The sequence below is a fragment of the Hyla sarda genome, chromosome 7 (genome assembly GCF_029499605.1).
Source record: "Hyla sarda isolate aHylSar1 chromosome 7, aHylSar1.hap1, whole genome shotgun sequence".
In the NCBI taxonomy this organism is placed as follows: Eukaryota; Metazoa; Chordata; class Amphibia; order Anura; family Hylidae; genus Hyla; species Hyla sarda.
In genome coordinates, this window is record NC_079195.1 from 139936939 (window position 1) to 139954216 (window position 17278).

The 17278-nt window shown below is 43.0% G+C and overlaps 1 long non-coding RNA gene across 1 annotated transcript; it reads left to right on the plus strand.

The window, feature by feature from the left end:
• The first annotated feature begins 1458 nt into the window (after nucleotides 1-1458).
• LOC130282576 (uncharacterized) lies at nucleotides 1459-16474 on the plus strand. Its single transcript, XR_008846457.1, has 3 exons — nucleotides 1459-1570; nucleotides 9582-9644; nucleotides 16286-16474. It is a non-coding gene; the product is annotated as an uncharacterized LOC130282576 (long non-coding RNA).
• The last annotated feature ends 804 nt before the right edge of the window (nucleotides 16475-17278 follow it).

The window sequence follows — 17278 nt, forward strand, 5'->3', positions numbered from 1 at the left end:
ATATTTCACGAATATATGGACGAATATTCGTCATACATTCGCTAAATTTGCATATTCGTAATATTCGCGTTTTATTTTCGCATAAATGAAAATTCGCGTATGCGAAAATTAGCATATGCTAAAATTAGCATATTCAAAAATTAGCATAAGCGAAACTTCGCATATGCGAAAATTAGCATATGCTAATTTTCGCACATGCGAAAATTCGCACGCCAGTCTAACACAGTAGTATTAGAGCCCTCTTACCCCACACAAGCTGGAAGCAGAGAGAGGTGATCACTGTGATGTGTACTGTGAAGAAAAAAAAACGAATATTCGTAATTACGAATATATAGTGCTATATTCGCGAATAAAATTCGCATTGCGAATATTCGCGAGCAACACTACTAATAGTATCATCCATGGAAGAAAATCCTTAAGGATGGTTTTGTTGTTACTTTTGTATTACATTCCTCTTCCTGGTTTTGATCTCAGCCTGTCTGACTAGCTTGCTTGTGTGTTTGTCTTTGTTGTATGTTCTTGGTTTGTTCTCTTGGTTATTTCTACTTTGGCTTTTCTCTGATTAACCCCTTATCTGCTCACTTTGTTCTTGATGTTTCTGACAGTTACTGATCTGGTTTGTGTGTGACCATTCTGATGCCCTGCACTTACTCAGATTAGGGGCCACCGTCCAGTGCAGAAATCGTCACTTAAGGTAGATATTCAAGTAGGCATAGAAATTTGTTGTGGGTGAGTTCAGGGCTGTACGCATCCCTGCCAGATGTGACAAACTGCTTGGAAAACTTGAGAGTACCACAACTTGTGTTATGACTGGGAACATCAATCCTTCACTTTGAATACACCATAAATATTTTAACATGGTACTAGGACAATTTTTGCATAGCCCAATATAGTGATGCTTAGGACAGTGCAGTAGAATCAAGCCACACACATAAGGGCTCCATCACATCCCTTGTTTATGCCCTATCCCTTGATAGATACTTAATGTAAAATCCTGGTAAGAGCCAAACACAGTCAGACAGTGTAGCCAATCACTGAGCTTTATCATAGGGTATAAGGACATGCCCCATTGACAAGAGGAATACTAGCATGCAAATAAAATAAAAAAAAGTATTGTATAAGCCAAAGCATTAGAGCTGTAGAACTTTGCAAGAATCCAAGCTCATAGACCCCCACAGATAAACCTGAAGGCCCCCTCTAACACTTTAGTGTGATGTCAGAAAATACATTTTAGGCAGATTGTTCTTTTAATATTTGCCTGATGTGGAAAAGTACAAAACTTTATAGTGATTGCCCTGAAGGTACCAAATAAATACTGCTGATTTTACTGTACCAGACTTTGCTATAATTACTAGGTAGTTACTTCACACAAGCATTGCTCATGCAGCAAGCATTTTCTGTGCCAAATATTGTACCTAGCTGTTAATGGGAGGGGTGCTTAGGCTTATATATCAGAGAACACCGCAAAAGTACAAACAATTCCACAGGAAATCTTGGATCTTCTAGACACCAAGCTGCAGAATCATGTCTAGCTTATTAGGCCAAGCACAGAAGAAAACTGAAGAAGCAGGTGAGAAAAAGGAATATATAGCACTTGTCAATTCATACAGATTTTCTGTATTAGAATGAGATAGGACAGGAATAAAAAGGGATTATTTGTGATTTAGTTAATAGTTAACAGTCCATTCCAGCTTTTCAATGTATTTGATTCTTCAGGAGCCAGTGTCATTAGAAATGCTTTGCTTTTCAATGGTCTTAATCATTTGGTGCCTCATATGGCTGATATACACTAATACAATTTGGCCCTTAGTACTTTAGGAGACCGTATCTTCAGGGATCCAAATGGTTGTGACTAATTCAGAAGAATAAAATCACCCTGTGCTTAAAGGGGTACTCCTGCCCTAATACATCTTATCCCCTATCCAGAGGATAGGGGATAAGATGTCTAATCGCGGGGGTCCTGCCACTGGGGACCCCCGCAATCTTTCATTCAGGTGGGTGCTGAATGACAAATTGGGGGGATCCCCAGGGGATAAGATGTATTAGGGCCAGAGTACCCCTTTAACAGACCTGTTTACTGCTGGATCATTTTATTCTTTGCTTTGTTATGATGCTGTCCTGATTAATTGGTGTACCAGGTGAGACTGCCCCGGTCAGCTTGGCATTCCTTTTATGCATCTCTCTTGACTAATTTAGACTTTTAACAGAAATTTCAAGCACTAAAATCTTTGTCTACATACACAGCTCATACATGGTTCAGCCCTGGGGATTACTGAATGCTTACAGATCTTACTACTGTAACTGACATGGCATTTACAATGCTCATATATACTTTAAAAAATTAAGCATGTCATTAAATAGCTTTTCCAGGTTTGACAAAAACTTGCTCAGAGACAGGGACTGGGAGGGAAAATAAAGTAAAAATACTTAAAGGGGTACTCCCGTGGAAATTATTATTATTTTTTAAAATCAACTGGTGCCAGAAAGTTAAACAGATTTGTAAATTAGCGGCTTACATTAACATTAACGGGGTCATAGCAGGAGACACTCAACCCCAAGTGCAGTTGTGCACCTACATTGGGGTAGAGGTCCTGCACTTGTGATCCGTTGCTATGGGTGATCCCCAGCATAATATGCATACGATGGAGGATGCCTGCAGACGGTCACAAGTACCACAAGGGCATCCTACACCAGATAAATGTGTATGTGGATGCGTATTACATAATTTAGACATTAAACCACTACATTAGCGTGGTCTAAAGTGATAGGAGGTTCTCAACCCCAAGTGCAGTTGCGCACCTACATTGGAGTGGAGGACCAGCACTTGTGGACCACAATATGGGTTCACTCCTGTGGTAGATGTAAACAATGACATTAGCTAACCCTCAAAACTGATGTAAAATTGATACATTAGCCAGTATATCCTTATATGAAGGACATACCTGAGCCCGCACACCAACGCCAAGGTTTCTCAAGTGGTGCGGGACCTAACACTAGCCTACCTGTGCCAGATGAGCAAAACCAGGAACCAAATTACAGTAGCCTTAGGTCCGACTTGTAGACTGCTCCCCAGGTTACCTCCAGTGTGACTAAACACACATAAAATGGGAGGGGTGAAGACAGGCTACAAGCCCCACCCTGGTTGGTTCATATATTGCCGGCCTCACAGGTGAAACCTTCATGCTACCCAGCAAGATAAAAGGGTGCATTAGTATAAGCTTTAGCTCCTGCTATGACCACATTAATGTAAGCCGTCTTTGATGCTTAAAGCTTAAACTAATGCACCCTTTTATCATATTGGGTAGCATTAAGGTTTCACCTTTGAGGCCGGCAATATATGAACCAACCAGGGTGGGGCTTGTAGCCGGCCTTCCCCCTCCCATTGTATGTGTGCTTAGTCACACTGGAGGTAACCTGGGGAGCAGTCTACAAGTCGGACCTAAGGCTGCTGTAATTTGGCTCCTGGCTTTGCTCATCTGGCGCAGGTAGGCTAGTGTTAGTTCCAGCACCACTTGGCGTGGTGTGCGGGCTCAGGTATGTACTTCATATAAGGATATACTGGCTAATATCTCAATTTTACATCAGTTTTGAGGGTTAGCTAATGCCATTGTTTACATCTACCACAGGAGTGAACCCATATTGTGGTCCACAAGTGCAGGTCCTTCACTCCAATGTAGGTGCACAACTGCACTTGGGGTTGAGCACCTCCTATCACTTTAGACCACGCTAATGTAGTTGTTTAATGTCTAGATTTGTAAATTACTTCTATTAAAAAAAATCTTAATCCTTCCAATACATTTTATGCGCTGTATACTACAGAGGAAATGCTTTTTTTTTTTTTTCTCTCTGATGTCACGACCACAGTGCTCTCTGTTGACCTCTGCTGTCCATTTTAGGAACTGTCCAGAGCGGCACGTTTGCTATGGGGATTTTCTCCTGCTCTGGACAGTTCCAAAAATGGACAGCAGAGGTCAGCAGAGAGCACTGTGGTCATGACATCAGAGAAATCCAAAAAGAAAAGCATTTCATTTGTATTATATAGCCCCTAAAAAGTACTGGAAGGATTAAGATTTTTTAATAGAAGTAATTTACAAATCTGTTAAACTTTCTGGCACCAGTCAATTTAAAAAAAAAAAAAAAGTTTTCCACTGGAGTACCCCTTTAACCCCTTAACGACGCAGGACGTATATTTAGGTCCTGTGCCGGCTCCCGCGATATGAAGCGGGATCGCGCCGCGATCCCGCATCATATCGCGTCGGTCCCGGCGCTCATCAACGGCCGGGACCCGCGGCTAATACCACACATCGCCGATCGCGGCGATGTGTGGTATTAACCCTTTAGAAGCGGCGGTCAAAGCTGACCGCCGCTTCTAAAGCGAAACTGAAAGTGACCCGGCCAGTCGGGCTGTTCGGGACCGCCGCGGTGAAATCGCGGCATCCCGAACAGCTGACCTGACACCGGGAGGGCCCTTACCTGCCTCCTCGGTGTCCGATCGACGAATGACTGCTCCGTGCCTGAGATCCAGGCAGGAGCAGTCAAGCGCCGATAACACTGATCACAGGCGTGTTAATACACGTTAATACATGTAGAAGATCAGTGTGTGCAGTGTTATAGGTCCCTATGGTACCTATAACACTGCAAAAAAAATGTAAAAAAAAAGTGTTAATAAAGGTCATTTAACCCCTTCCCTAATAAAAGTTTGAATCACCCCCCTTTTCCCATAAAACAGTGTAAAAAAATAAATAAATAAACATATGTGGTATCGCCGCTTGCGTAAATGTCCGAACTATAAAAATATATCATTAAGTAAACCGCACGGTCAATGGCGTGCGCGCAAAAAAATTCCAGAGTCCAAAAAAGCGTATTTTGGTCACTTTTTATACCATTAAAAAATGAATAAAAAGTGATCAAAAAGTCCGATCAAAACAAAAATCATACTGATAAAAACTTCAGATCACGGCAAAAAAATGAGTCCTCATACCGCCCAGTACGTGGAAAAATAAAAAAGTTATAGGGGTCAGAAGTTGACATTTTTAAACGTATAAATTTTCCTGCATGTAGTTATGATTTTTTCCAGAAGTGCGACAAAATCAAACCTATATAAGTAGGGTATCATTTTAACCGAATGGACATACAGAATAATGATAAGGCATAATTTTTACCGAAATATGCACTGCATAGAAACGGAAGCCCCCAAAATGGCGTTTTTTCTTCGATTTTGTCGCACAATTATTTTTTTTTCCTTTTCGCCGTGCATTTTTGGCTAAAATGACTAATGTCACTGCAAAGTAGAATTGGCGATGCAAAAAATAAGCCATAATATGGATTTTTAGGTGGAAAATTGAAAGGGTTATGATTTTTAAAAGGTAAGGAGGAAAAAACGAAAGTGCAAAAATTGAAAAACCCTGACTCCTTAAGGGGTTAAACTCTAACAATACGCATGTACTTTAGTGCCAAAAAGAGAAATTTATTAAAGCCAAACAGTCATACATCATATACAGGAGATACAATGGATACAATAAGATTGCATTAAAGAAGAATAACCAACGAGAACATCAAATGGTGTCGACCACCGCTCATAAAAGGAGAATAATTATTAAAATAAAAAAAAGGGAGGGGGAAGGGGGGGCATGGTGAAGGAGGAGTGGAGAAGTCATTGCCTAACATAAAATAAAGGGCTTTGGAGTAACCATTATCAAAAAGAGTAGAGTTTCATTGTCAAGCATAACGGAAAATCTAGGACAAGCATTTCACAAAGAAAGGTAATACGTCATATCTGGGGCATGAGAAGAGGAAGACCATGGATCCCAGACCTTCTTAAATAGATCCATTGTGTCAGCGCGAATGGCATTTAACTTTTCTGACAACATAATGGAATTAATCCGGGAGATCACAGCTGTAAGGGATAAATCTGGGGAGCGCCATTTTAGATGCCACATGGATTCTTGCCGCCAGAAGGATAAACTGAATTAAGCGAAACAGTGCAAATATGACTACAGTAGGACTACAGCCCAGCAGACAAAATGCTGGGTCCACGGGGCACTGCCTGGATGTTATTGAGGAAATCAGGTCCATAACTTCTTGCCAGAAGGCTGTGACCCTAGGGCACGACCACCAGGTGTGGATCATGAAACCCACATCCGAACATCCCCTAAAACAGAGCGGGGAGACGGAAGGATAGATGATATGTAATCTGGCAGGCACATAATAGGAGTGATGCAGAATTTTTAAGGTAGTTTGAGTGAGAGCTACCTGCCAGTTCCCTTTACTGAGCTGGGCACAACATTCATGCCATATAGAGATAGGTAAAGTGATCTGGAGATCCTCTTCCCATTGAGACATAAAGGTCAGGTTTTCATCTTTCGGTGGGGCATTAAAGCAAGGGTAGAGACTAGACAATGAACCTGGACGTAATGGAGAGTACAGGGCCATAGTTTCAAAGGACGTGGAGTCCAGGACAATGTCCTGGGGAGCGAAGAAGCAGAGGAAAGCAAATAATTGCAAGATTCTAAAGGATTCAGCAGGGGGTGGGCTATAAGTGGAAGAGAAAATCCCTGTAGTCATTAATTTCTTCCACGCAAAAAGTTGTGGAGAATATTCAAGTTTTGCCTGGTCCACTACGAGAAATCAGAGCTTCGGGGGCTCAGGGGGAACAATGGGTTAGCAAAGAGAGGGGTAGCAAGAGAGATAGGAGATTGCAAAGAAAGCTTAAATCGCACAGCCCGGCACAAAAGAAGAGAATAAAGAGAGACAGTAGCTTGTGCAGGGACAAAAGCAGCAACAAGCCAAGAGAGTCACATCAAAGAACAGAAAGAATATGGATAGACTAAATCGTTTTCCAGTGATTTCCACCTAGGAAAGGAAGAGAGAGCATTACACAGAGGAAGCTGAGCAAGTCTAGCAGCACAAAAGTAGAGTAGAAAGTTAGGGGTCGAGAGTCCTCCCACCCTCTTGTGATAATACATAATGGACTTAGGTATACGTTGGCCACTAGATTTAGTGGCAAAGGAAGCCATAAAGCACTTATTACATTTAGAGTGGAGGAACTTAGGATAAGACTGCATAGTGAAGGGAGATTCTTGGAGCGCTATAACATCAGGATTATGTTTAAGGTAGTCTTGAAAGGCTTTTTTCCTCTTCACTGGGGAATTAAATCTCCAAACATTTTGTGATAGGATACGACACATGGTAATACAATAATAACAGGTGGAGGTTTGACAACAAAATAATATTAGATGAGAGCCCGGCAGAGGCACTAAAGGACATAGAAAGCAACATTTGGACCGGTGTGGAGAGAATGGACAGGGGGAGGGTGGTACCAACAGTAAAGGAAGTGCAATAAACAAAAACAGGGGAGAACATAAGGAAATCAAGCAACAAGTAAACAATAATCCCAAGGTAGGCAGGAAGAAGGGGTATGTCGCTACTCACGACCCCCAGTCCCCGATAACACCCTGGACATTGAGGCAACATGGTAGTCCATCCTGCCATACACCTCAAAGGAGGGCGAGAAACTTAATCAGATGAGACAGCATGAGTCCACAAGAAGTTAAAGGGCAATGTCCACAAGAGTATTTATCAGAAAGAGAGAAATTGCACATGAGGAGAATAGAAGGAAGAGGTAAGGTAAAGACTGAGAAGGAAGAGGTAAGGTAAAGAGAGGTGAAATTAAAAAGGTAAGAGAATAAAATGAAGGAGGAGGAAGAGATAAGATAGAGAAGAACATGGAGGGGAGATACTCTCCAGACTAAAACACGAGAGGGAGAGATGCATACCCAAATCTTCCAGTAGGTCGTCGGGTAGCAGATCAATGTCCAAAATCAGGTAGTGAAATCCAAAGGGATAGTTACATAGTTCTGGACTGGCAATTGGAGTAATGGTGTGACAGTCCTAAATAAAGCAGCAAGGAGTAGACATCAACCAGAGGTCAGAATCAGTCAGGATGATGGGCTTGGGAGCATTGACGTTTATATGGCGAGTCGATGCATTGCCAGGCTCTTTTCAGCTTGGGTTGGCGGGGGAACGGAGAATCATGCTTGTCATAAGGAATATTTTCTTGGTAAAGTATTTCCATAGCTTCGGAGGGGGGTGTGGACTGTATAAGCCTTGGAGCGTATTTGAAATTGTAGGCTAAATGGAAACCCCCAGCGATATCGTACTTGCACCTTCTGGAGAGCCAGTGTGACCGGGGGCATATGGCGTCTGCGCTCCAAGGTGGAGGGAGCCAGATCAGCATATAGGTGAACTGATTGGGAATAGTCCTGGGAGATGAGAAACATTCTGGGCTGCTTGGAGGATGCGGTCCTGCATTTCTGGAAAGTGAAGGCGCAGCAAGGCATCCCTTGGGGTTCTTCGGCCGCACCAAGGCTCTGTGAATACAGTCCCTGAGTAACTGTGCAGGATCAACCTTTGGCAGCAAGGATCCAAAGAGTGTAAGGGCCGTGGTAGGGAGATCTGTGACCGTGGTAGGGAGGCCCTACGGGACCTGTTTTCTAGATCTTCTATTTTAAGTTCCATAAGGTCCATTCGGTCAGCATGGTCAGTTAGAGCCTGTCTGTCAGTTTCAATGGCTTCAGCCAGGTCATCAGTCCTGAGCTCCAGAGCGACCCTCTGGCCTAGGTCACTTACCTGCTTGGTGAAGTCCGTGACTGCTTTAGATAGTTCAGCCTTAAACATCTGGTGGATCGATTTATACAGCTCAGCAGGATTCATCGGGTCTGCCGGCAGGGGACCTGGAGAAGCCGAGTCGGCTATATCTTCTTCCTCGAGGAGGTCCAGGCTGGGTGCACGTGAGGCAGTCAGCGCCATGTTGGATTTAGCTATGGACCTGAAGATTTCAGGAATAGTTTGAGAAAGAGAGCGATTTGACCCGCTATTGCGGGCCTTCTCAGCCTTGGACTTCTCAGCCAAGGTGGTAGGTGTTTTTTGCCGAGAAGGAGCTGGTATAACAGCACTAATAGAGATGTAATAGCAGCGAGTGGCACGGAGCTCACATAGAACGTGTCCTGTTCAGCAAGCTGTGCGCATGCGCCTCCCCCACATGGACTTAAAGGGTGGGTCATCACCATTCAGTTGACAGTGGGGCATGTGCCTGATTGCTTTCCCAGTTGAGAACAGAGCAGTCATGACTGTCGATGTCTATGCCCACATTTGCATACACATGCCAAAACTGGTGGCAATAATAGCTGGTAAATTGTGGGGCTGGAAAAAAGAAAGGATGCTTAAAAATACATTTTAACAGCAGGGGATTTTGGAAGACAACATAGATCATCTTGAAGGCTAAAGTAAGGAAATCTCTTCCCAAACTAAGGGGGAGAGTTATTAAAACCTGTCCAGAGAAAAAGTCGCTGAGTTGCCCATAGCAATCAATCAGATCGCTTCTGTCAATTTTTAAGATGCCTTTTCAAAAATAAAAGAAGCGATCTGATTGGTTGCTATGGGAAACTCAGCAACTTTTCCTCTGGACAGGTTTTGATAGATTTCCCCCTAGATGTCTACTCTGTGTGTTAAAACAATGTTTAAGCTGTTGTAATATATTGCCTACAATATAGAGTTTTAATCAATTTCTTTATTTCTAACAGTTAAAAAAGGAGAAGAGACAGTCCAGGATTGTGTTAATAAAGGCAAAGAAATTGGTGGACAAGGTAGGTGTATGTCAGCATTTTCGCATATGTAATGACTACATACATTTCTTGGATAAGTTTATGTGTCATAAAAGGTAGGCTTAAAGGGGCATTTTAGTGAAAAACTATTTTTTTCATATTAAATGGCTCCAGAAAATGTTACAGATTTGTAAATTACTTCTCTTAAAAACTTACTTTAAAATGAAAAAATCTTAATCTACCAGTACTTATCAGCTGCTGAAGTTTAGTTGTTCTTTTCTGTCTGACAACAGTGCTCTTTGCTGACACCTCGGTCTGTCTCAGGAACTGTCCAGAGTAGGAGCAAATCCCCATAGCAAACCTCTCCTGCTCTAGACAGTTCCTGAGACAGACAGAGGTGTCAACAGAGAGCACTGTTAGACAGGAAAGAACAACTCAGCTTCAGCAGCTGCTAAGTACTGGTAGATTAAGATTTTTTTCATTTTAAAGTAATTTACAAATCTGTTTAACTTTCTGGAGCCAGTTGATATGAAAAAAAAATTTTTTTCACTGGAATACCCATTTAAAGCAGAAGTCAAATGCCTTGAAGTACAGAAAAACTTATCATTTATCCACAGGATAGGGGATACGTTTTAGATCACGGAGCCCCTATATCTCTATAGGAGAGCCGTTCGGCTATCATCGGCTCTCCCATAGAGAAAGGGGTGGACTGACAACACTCAGGGACCCCGGACCAAAAAAAAGCAAGGGCCCCCTGCAATGCTCTGCCCCTGGTCACACTTCTGCCCGTATTTCACCCAAATCCCTCCACCACACCTACACACAAAATAAACTAAATTTTATATATAAGAAACACTTTAAAAGGTAGGTAAAATAATTTTTCATGACCAATAATACCAGTATACAAGGAGTATATATACACCACCACACAATAACTGGATAATACCATCATACTGTACTAAATAAAAACACTATGCACAGACCAGTATACTATACAGGATCTGAATACAATATAAATGCTTACAGTTACATCTAGGGACTCACAATTACGTCTTTTCTGATCAGCAGCGTCCTCTTTCCTTTTCTTCTCCATCCGGATCGGACCATCATGTCGATCTCTTCACATCTGCAGGACAAACATGTTAGACTCTGAATTTTTCCAGTGCTCTCCCCTCCTCTACACAATCTTCCCATCTATAGGCCCACAAACTGTAATAATGTCTTACAGTGCATAGAAGAAAAAAGAACACAGCACACACCTGTATGACTTGCTTTGTAGGTTTATTTTTGGATTACGTCCAAACACTTCGGCATCCCATCAACCCGTGATCCAAGCAGAGCTGGAGCGGCAGGAGCTTAACACCTGTACTCCAGTAGGTGCAGGCAGTAGGTGTAGGCAGCAGGATCCCCCCCCATAGTAAGTGTAGGCAGCTGGGTCCCCCCACAGTAGGTGTTGGCAGCAAAGTTTTTCTCCTTTCCCCCAGTAGCTGTAGGCAGCAGAGTTTTCCCACTACCCCCCCCCCCCAGTAGGTGTAGGCAGCAGAGTTTTTCCCCCTTCCCCCAGTAGGTGTAGGCAGCAGAGTTACTCCCCCTCCCCCAGTAGGTGTAGGCAGAAGTTTTTTCTCCTTCCCCAGTAGGTATAGGCAGCAGAGTTTTTTTCCCCTCCTCAGTAGGTGTAGGCCGCAGAGTTTTTCCCCCTCCCCCCAGTATGTGTAGGCAGCATAGTTTTTCCCCCTCCTCCCAGTAGGTGTAGGACGCAGAGTTTTTTCCCCCTCCCCCGTAGGTGTAGGCAGCAGAGTTTTTTCCCCTCCCCCCAGTAGGTGTAAGCAGCAAAATGTTTCCCCCTCCCCAGTAGGTATAGGCAGCAGAGTTTTCCCCCCTACACCCCTTCCCGCAATTCCCCGGTTGGAAAAAAAAAATCTGTGTAGGCCGCAGATGTGGCTCACACAGAGGGGATGCCTGCAGCTGTGTGTGCATGTACCGCGCATACAGCAGAAGGCAGCGCTGTCTGCCTGGGGATCCGGGACAAGTGTCCTCGAAGCACAGTAGCGGCGGCAGCGGCGGCCACTTTAACCGGCCGGGCCCTTGGACCACGTCCGACCGCCCAGTCAGTCTGCCCCAGCATAGAGATACCCTGACCCCTGTTCGGGCAGGGGTCTTGACGCGTCGCTCTGGGGGAGAGTCAGGGCCCCTTACAGGACCTCACAGGGGGCCACAGCAGTCGGACTGCCCACAATCTAAAAACTAAAAAAGTTTTTCTGAACTTCAAGGCATGGGGCCTCTTTAATTCCCTCCCCCCCCCCCCCCCCAAATAGTGTATACCTTAACTTAACATTTTAGCACCAACCACTGGCACAGATCACCCACTGAATCCCCCCCTTTGTGGAAATTATGTAAAATAAAATTGTTATTGTATATATGTATGAGGCTAGGTTTCCACTTCGTTTTTTTTTTTTTTTTTTAAACGCCAATATAAACACCTATTCTGCCACATGGCGTATTTTTTTTTTGTGAAAAATGCTGCTTCCAGATGTTAGCTGCAAGTCAATAGGGAACTGCAGAATGCCAGATCCACTTGGCGTTTTTCAGTTTGGCGTTTTTTTTTTTTTATCATTTTGGCGTTTTACTGCTATTTTGGGCTCCTTTTTCAAAAACAACCTCTTGTTGAGACTTTGGCGTTTTCTCTCTCATAGAAGTCTATGGGAGTGAAAAAAACGCCAAAAAAAACGCCATGTGAGTTTGGCGTTTTTGGCGTTTTTGCAGGTGGTATTTATTCTTTTTTGGACTTTAGCGATCCAAAAAAGTGATGGGGATATCTTTTTTATTAAAATTTCGTAGGGCACCATTAAAAAAAGAAGAAAAAAATTAAAAGATACAGTAGTGATGGAATTTTTTTTTTTTTTTATAACAACATTTTTATAAATTTTTAAACAGGGATCAATTTATGTGGGTGGGCAGGGCACCAAACATGTGGCCAACAATAATAAAAATGTAGTGTGTGTTTTTCCCTTTTTTCTTTAACATTTTTTAGGTAATACTACTACTTCCAGCATGGAACACACTGTTCCATGATGGGAGTAGTAGTATCTGTACTAATTGACAGATCGCCCTGGGTCCGTTTATAGTTGCGGCCGGCCACTCTTCTATGGTCCCCTACACTGCCGTATATATACACCTATTCACATTTCCCGCTGAGAGCTGTGATTGGCCAGATAGTTCCAGCCAATCACAGCTCTGTGGGAAATATGAATAGGTGTATATATACGGCAGTGCAGGGGACCATAGGAGAGCGGCCAGCCGCCCGCATCTATTCATTATACTGGAGGATCACAGTGGGTGTCAGGAGTGTACAGGAATGTACTCCATGTTGGGAGCAGTAGTACCTGCAGTAAGGGACAGATCACAGCGGATGTCACTCCTCCTGACACCCGCTACAATCCTCCTGAAGTGACTGTCGAGACTCAGCTGTGCCCACGGCTACAGAGCCGGGAGAACATCTATCTATCTATCTATCTATCTATCTATCTATCTATATATATATATATATATATATATATATATAATCTATAGATAGCTGTATATAGTGTATACAGAAGACGAAGTCCGCTTACTTCCCTCCAGAGGCGGCTGGTTCGGTGTAGCATCATTAGGGGGCGGGGCTTCAGGCGGGAGCCAGGCTGGTAAGTGTAAGGCTCTGTTCACATTGTACGTTTTGTATAATGTGAACATACCCTTCTGGCAGTGTCTTCCCAGATAGGGAGACTAGAACTCCCAGTTGTAGTTGTAGTTTTGCAAAAATTGGAGGCTCCCTGTTTGGGAAGACATTGCAATATGGGTGTTCTCCCCAGCGGACAGCATCAAAAATGTGCTAACCAATATTTTGTGAGTTTTTTCTTCTTCTCATTTCAGATCTGTGCATGCAGAGGATTATGCGGATGAACTGGATTATTTTTCCCTTTAATAAAATGGTTAATGAGGGCTGTGTCGTCTTTTTTTTTTTTTTATTGAATTTTCAGGCTTAGTAGTTGAAGCTGTCTGACAGAATCCATTACTAAACCGGGCTAAGCATTAGCCCCAAAAACAGCTAGTGCTAACCCCCAATTATTACCCCGGTAACCACCGCCACAGGGGTGCCGGGAAGAGCTAGTACCAACAGGCCCCAAGCATCAAAAATGGCGCTCTTGGGCCTAGGTGGTAACAGGCTGGCGTTATTTAGGCTGGGGAGGGCCAGTAACAATGGTCCTTTCCCACCCTAGTAACGTCAGGCTTTTGCTGCTTGGATGGTATCTGGCTGGGAATAAAAAAAAAGACGGGGAACCCTATGCATTTAAAAAAAAAAAAAAAATACATTTAAAAAACGCATAGGGTTCCCCGTATTTTTATTCTCAGCCAGATACCAACCTAGCAGCAACAGCCTGACGTTACCAGGGTAGGCTAGGACCATTGTTACTGGCCCTCCCCAGCCTAAATAAAGCCAGCCTGTTACCACCTAGGCCCAAGAGCGACACTTTTGATGCCCTGGTCCTGTTGGTACCGGCTCTTCCTGGCACCCCTGTGGCAGTGGGTACCGGGGTAATAATTGGGGCTTATCACCAGCAGTTTTTGGGGCTAAAGTTAAGCCTGGCTTAGTAATGGATTCTGTCAATAAGACTGCTTCCACTACTAAGCCTAAAAATTCAATAAAAAAAAAATACGAAAAAAACGACACATTGGAAAAATTATTTTATTTTAAAAAACACTCCTCCACACCTCTCGTTAGCCATTTTATTAAGAGGAAAAAAATCCAGTTCATCCGCAGTATTCCTCCGAAATCCATTGTAATCCTCTGGATACACGGATCTGAAACGAGAAGAAAAAACACAAAAAATTAGTTAGAACATTTTTTTGCGCTCTCTGCTGGGGAGAGTGCCCATAATGCAATGTCTTCCCAAACAGAGAGCCTACAATTGTTGCAAAACTACAACTCCCAGCATGCCGAGACAGCCTTTGGTAGTTTAGCAACAGCTGGAGTTTCCCTGTCTCGGAGGACACTGCCATAAGGGTCTGTTTCCATTATAAAAAAACGGACAATGTGAACAGAGCCTCACACTTACCAGCCTGGCTCCCGTCTGTAGTTCCGACCCCCTAATGACATCACTAGGGGGCGGAGCTACAGGGACCCGGCCGGGACAGGAGCAAGGGAGGTAAGTGGATGTCGGCTTCTGTATACACTTTATACAGCTATCTATAGATAGCTGTGTATACTGTATACCGCCCAAAGGGGCTATAGGGGCAGGGAGTCCTGTCAGTCTGGTGACAGGATTCCTGGCTCCTGTATAGTATACTGTATACACTATGCCCCCCTGTATACTATACTGCCGGGGGAGGTGAGTAGTGATGCTATACATCACTCCTCACCTCCTTACACTCTTTGGACCGAGTGCTATGCATCCGACCCACAGAGTGGTACCTGAAGACAGTGAGAAAACTGCCACAGGGGACAACACTGGCTGTTTCCACACACCAGGAAAAACGCCAGAAAAACTGCCAAAATGCAGGAAAAAGCTGTGGCAGTTTTTCTGGCATTTTTGCTGGCGAATTTTTTAGGTGTTAAAAAAAACAAGCGGAAATCTAGCCTTACACACATACATTGCCCAAATACATTTCAGAAGATGAGTGGGGAAGGATAAAGCTAAAAGTAAATGACTTAAAAAAGAATGCAACAGTGTTATTATCAACATGTTTTATATACCTAGAGTGAAACAACCCATTTCTCTCAACACTAGCTTTTCCAAGCAACTTTTACTATTTATAAACCTTTAAATTGATTACCAATAAAACTATTTTAAGTATATGAATGTAAACATCTCACATAAAGGGATTGCCTAGGAAAATCACATAACATACACATGAGGACAGGTTGCGTGAGGCCAGCGTTCGGAACTTAACTTTCCAAATGCTGTTTTTGTGCTACGGGGGTCGGTCGGTCGCCCCTCGTGATGTCATGGTCACACCCCATCACGAGGGGTGTGGCCGACCCCTCAGCGCGAAAACAGCATTCGGAACATTTAGTTACGAACGATAGCCAGTGGAGTACCCCTTTAACACTTCAGCTGTGTGTGCGCAAGCTTTGTCCTTTGCTCTGTGTCCTGACGCAACCTGTCCTCATGTGTGTGTATGTGCATATATGAGTACAGCTGTTTGTATGAATGTTTTTAGAAAATTACAACCCCTACAATGTAGTTAAGTAGACCTATTAACTTAAAGGAGAACTCCGGTATGGGTGGGAAAAAACAACTTATCCCCTATCCTAAGCATAGGGGATAAGTGTTAGATCACAGGGGGTTTGACAGCTGGGGCCCCCTGCGATCTCCTGTACAGGGACCCGGCTCGCTCCTGCTCAATGCAGGAGCCGAGCGTTTTCGACCACAGCCGAAGCTGCGGCCGACACGCCCCCTCCATTCACTTCTATGGCAGGGCCGGAGATTGACGAAGGCAGCAATAGGGTAGGGGATAAGTTGTTTTTTCCCACCCATACCGGAGCTGTTTCCCACTCATACCGGAGTTCTCCTTTAAGTGCAGACTCTCCTATGAGAAAACTACTCCTAGTAATTTGCTTATTCATACATCATTACCCAATTACTCATTTATATTTACCTAAAACTGTTAAATATTATATCTATATTTGTTTCATTCTATTTCAGTCATTGACCAAGGATGTGAAGCTGCCAAAAACACATGTGATCAAGTAACAGGAGATATTGGCAAGCAGCTCTCTGGTGGATGGAAACAATCATGACAAAATCAGCATATTAAAAAAGTAAAAAAAAAACAATACTTATTTCCATAACATGAAAGAAATATCTTGTAATTTTTGAAATTTAGAAAATAAAGCGGATTCATTTATGTTTAATTGTATTGCTCTGTGTGCATTTAATGACAAACACATTCCTTATACAGGTGATCTTGTTCTTGGGTACTGCCAGTTACGGTTCAACTATAAATCCTTTAATGTGTAAAGGCATGGCTTGAAAATAAGCTTTGCAAGGAAAGACCTTCAACTTAACCCCTTAAGGACTGAGCGTTTTTCAGTTTTTTGCACTTTCGTTTTTTCCTCCTTACCTTTTAAAAATCATAATCCTTTAAATTTTGCACCTAAAAATCCATATGAGGGCTTATTTTTTGCACCACCAATTCTACTTTGTAATGACATCAGTCATTTTACCCCAAAATCTACAGAAAAACGGAAAAAAAAAATTATTATGCGACAAAATTGAAGAAAAAACACCATTTTGTTAATTTTGGAGGCTTCTGTTTCTACGCCGTAAATTTTTCGCTAAAAATGACACTTTATCTTTATTCTGTAGGTCCACACGATTAAACCCTACTTATATAGGTTTGATTTTGTCGTACTTTTGGAAAAAATCATAACCACATGCACGAAAATTCATACATACATAAATATTAAGGTGTATCCATATAAATGGCCAACTCTGTATTTATATATAAATGCACTGGCGAGGGTCATATCTTTATTAATGCGCTGTGGGGGCATATTATAAAGGCACTGGGGGGCTAGATATATAGGCTATATGTCTGCCCCCCCCCTGCAGCACTATATATCTTGCCCCCCACAGCACTTTTAATATACATATGGCCCCCGCTGCCACTCACAATGTTCATTTTAAAAACCCCGC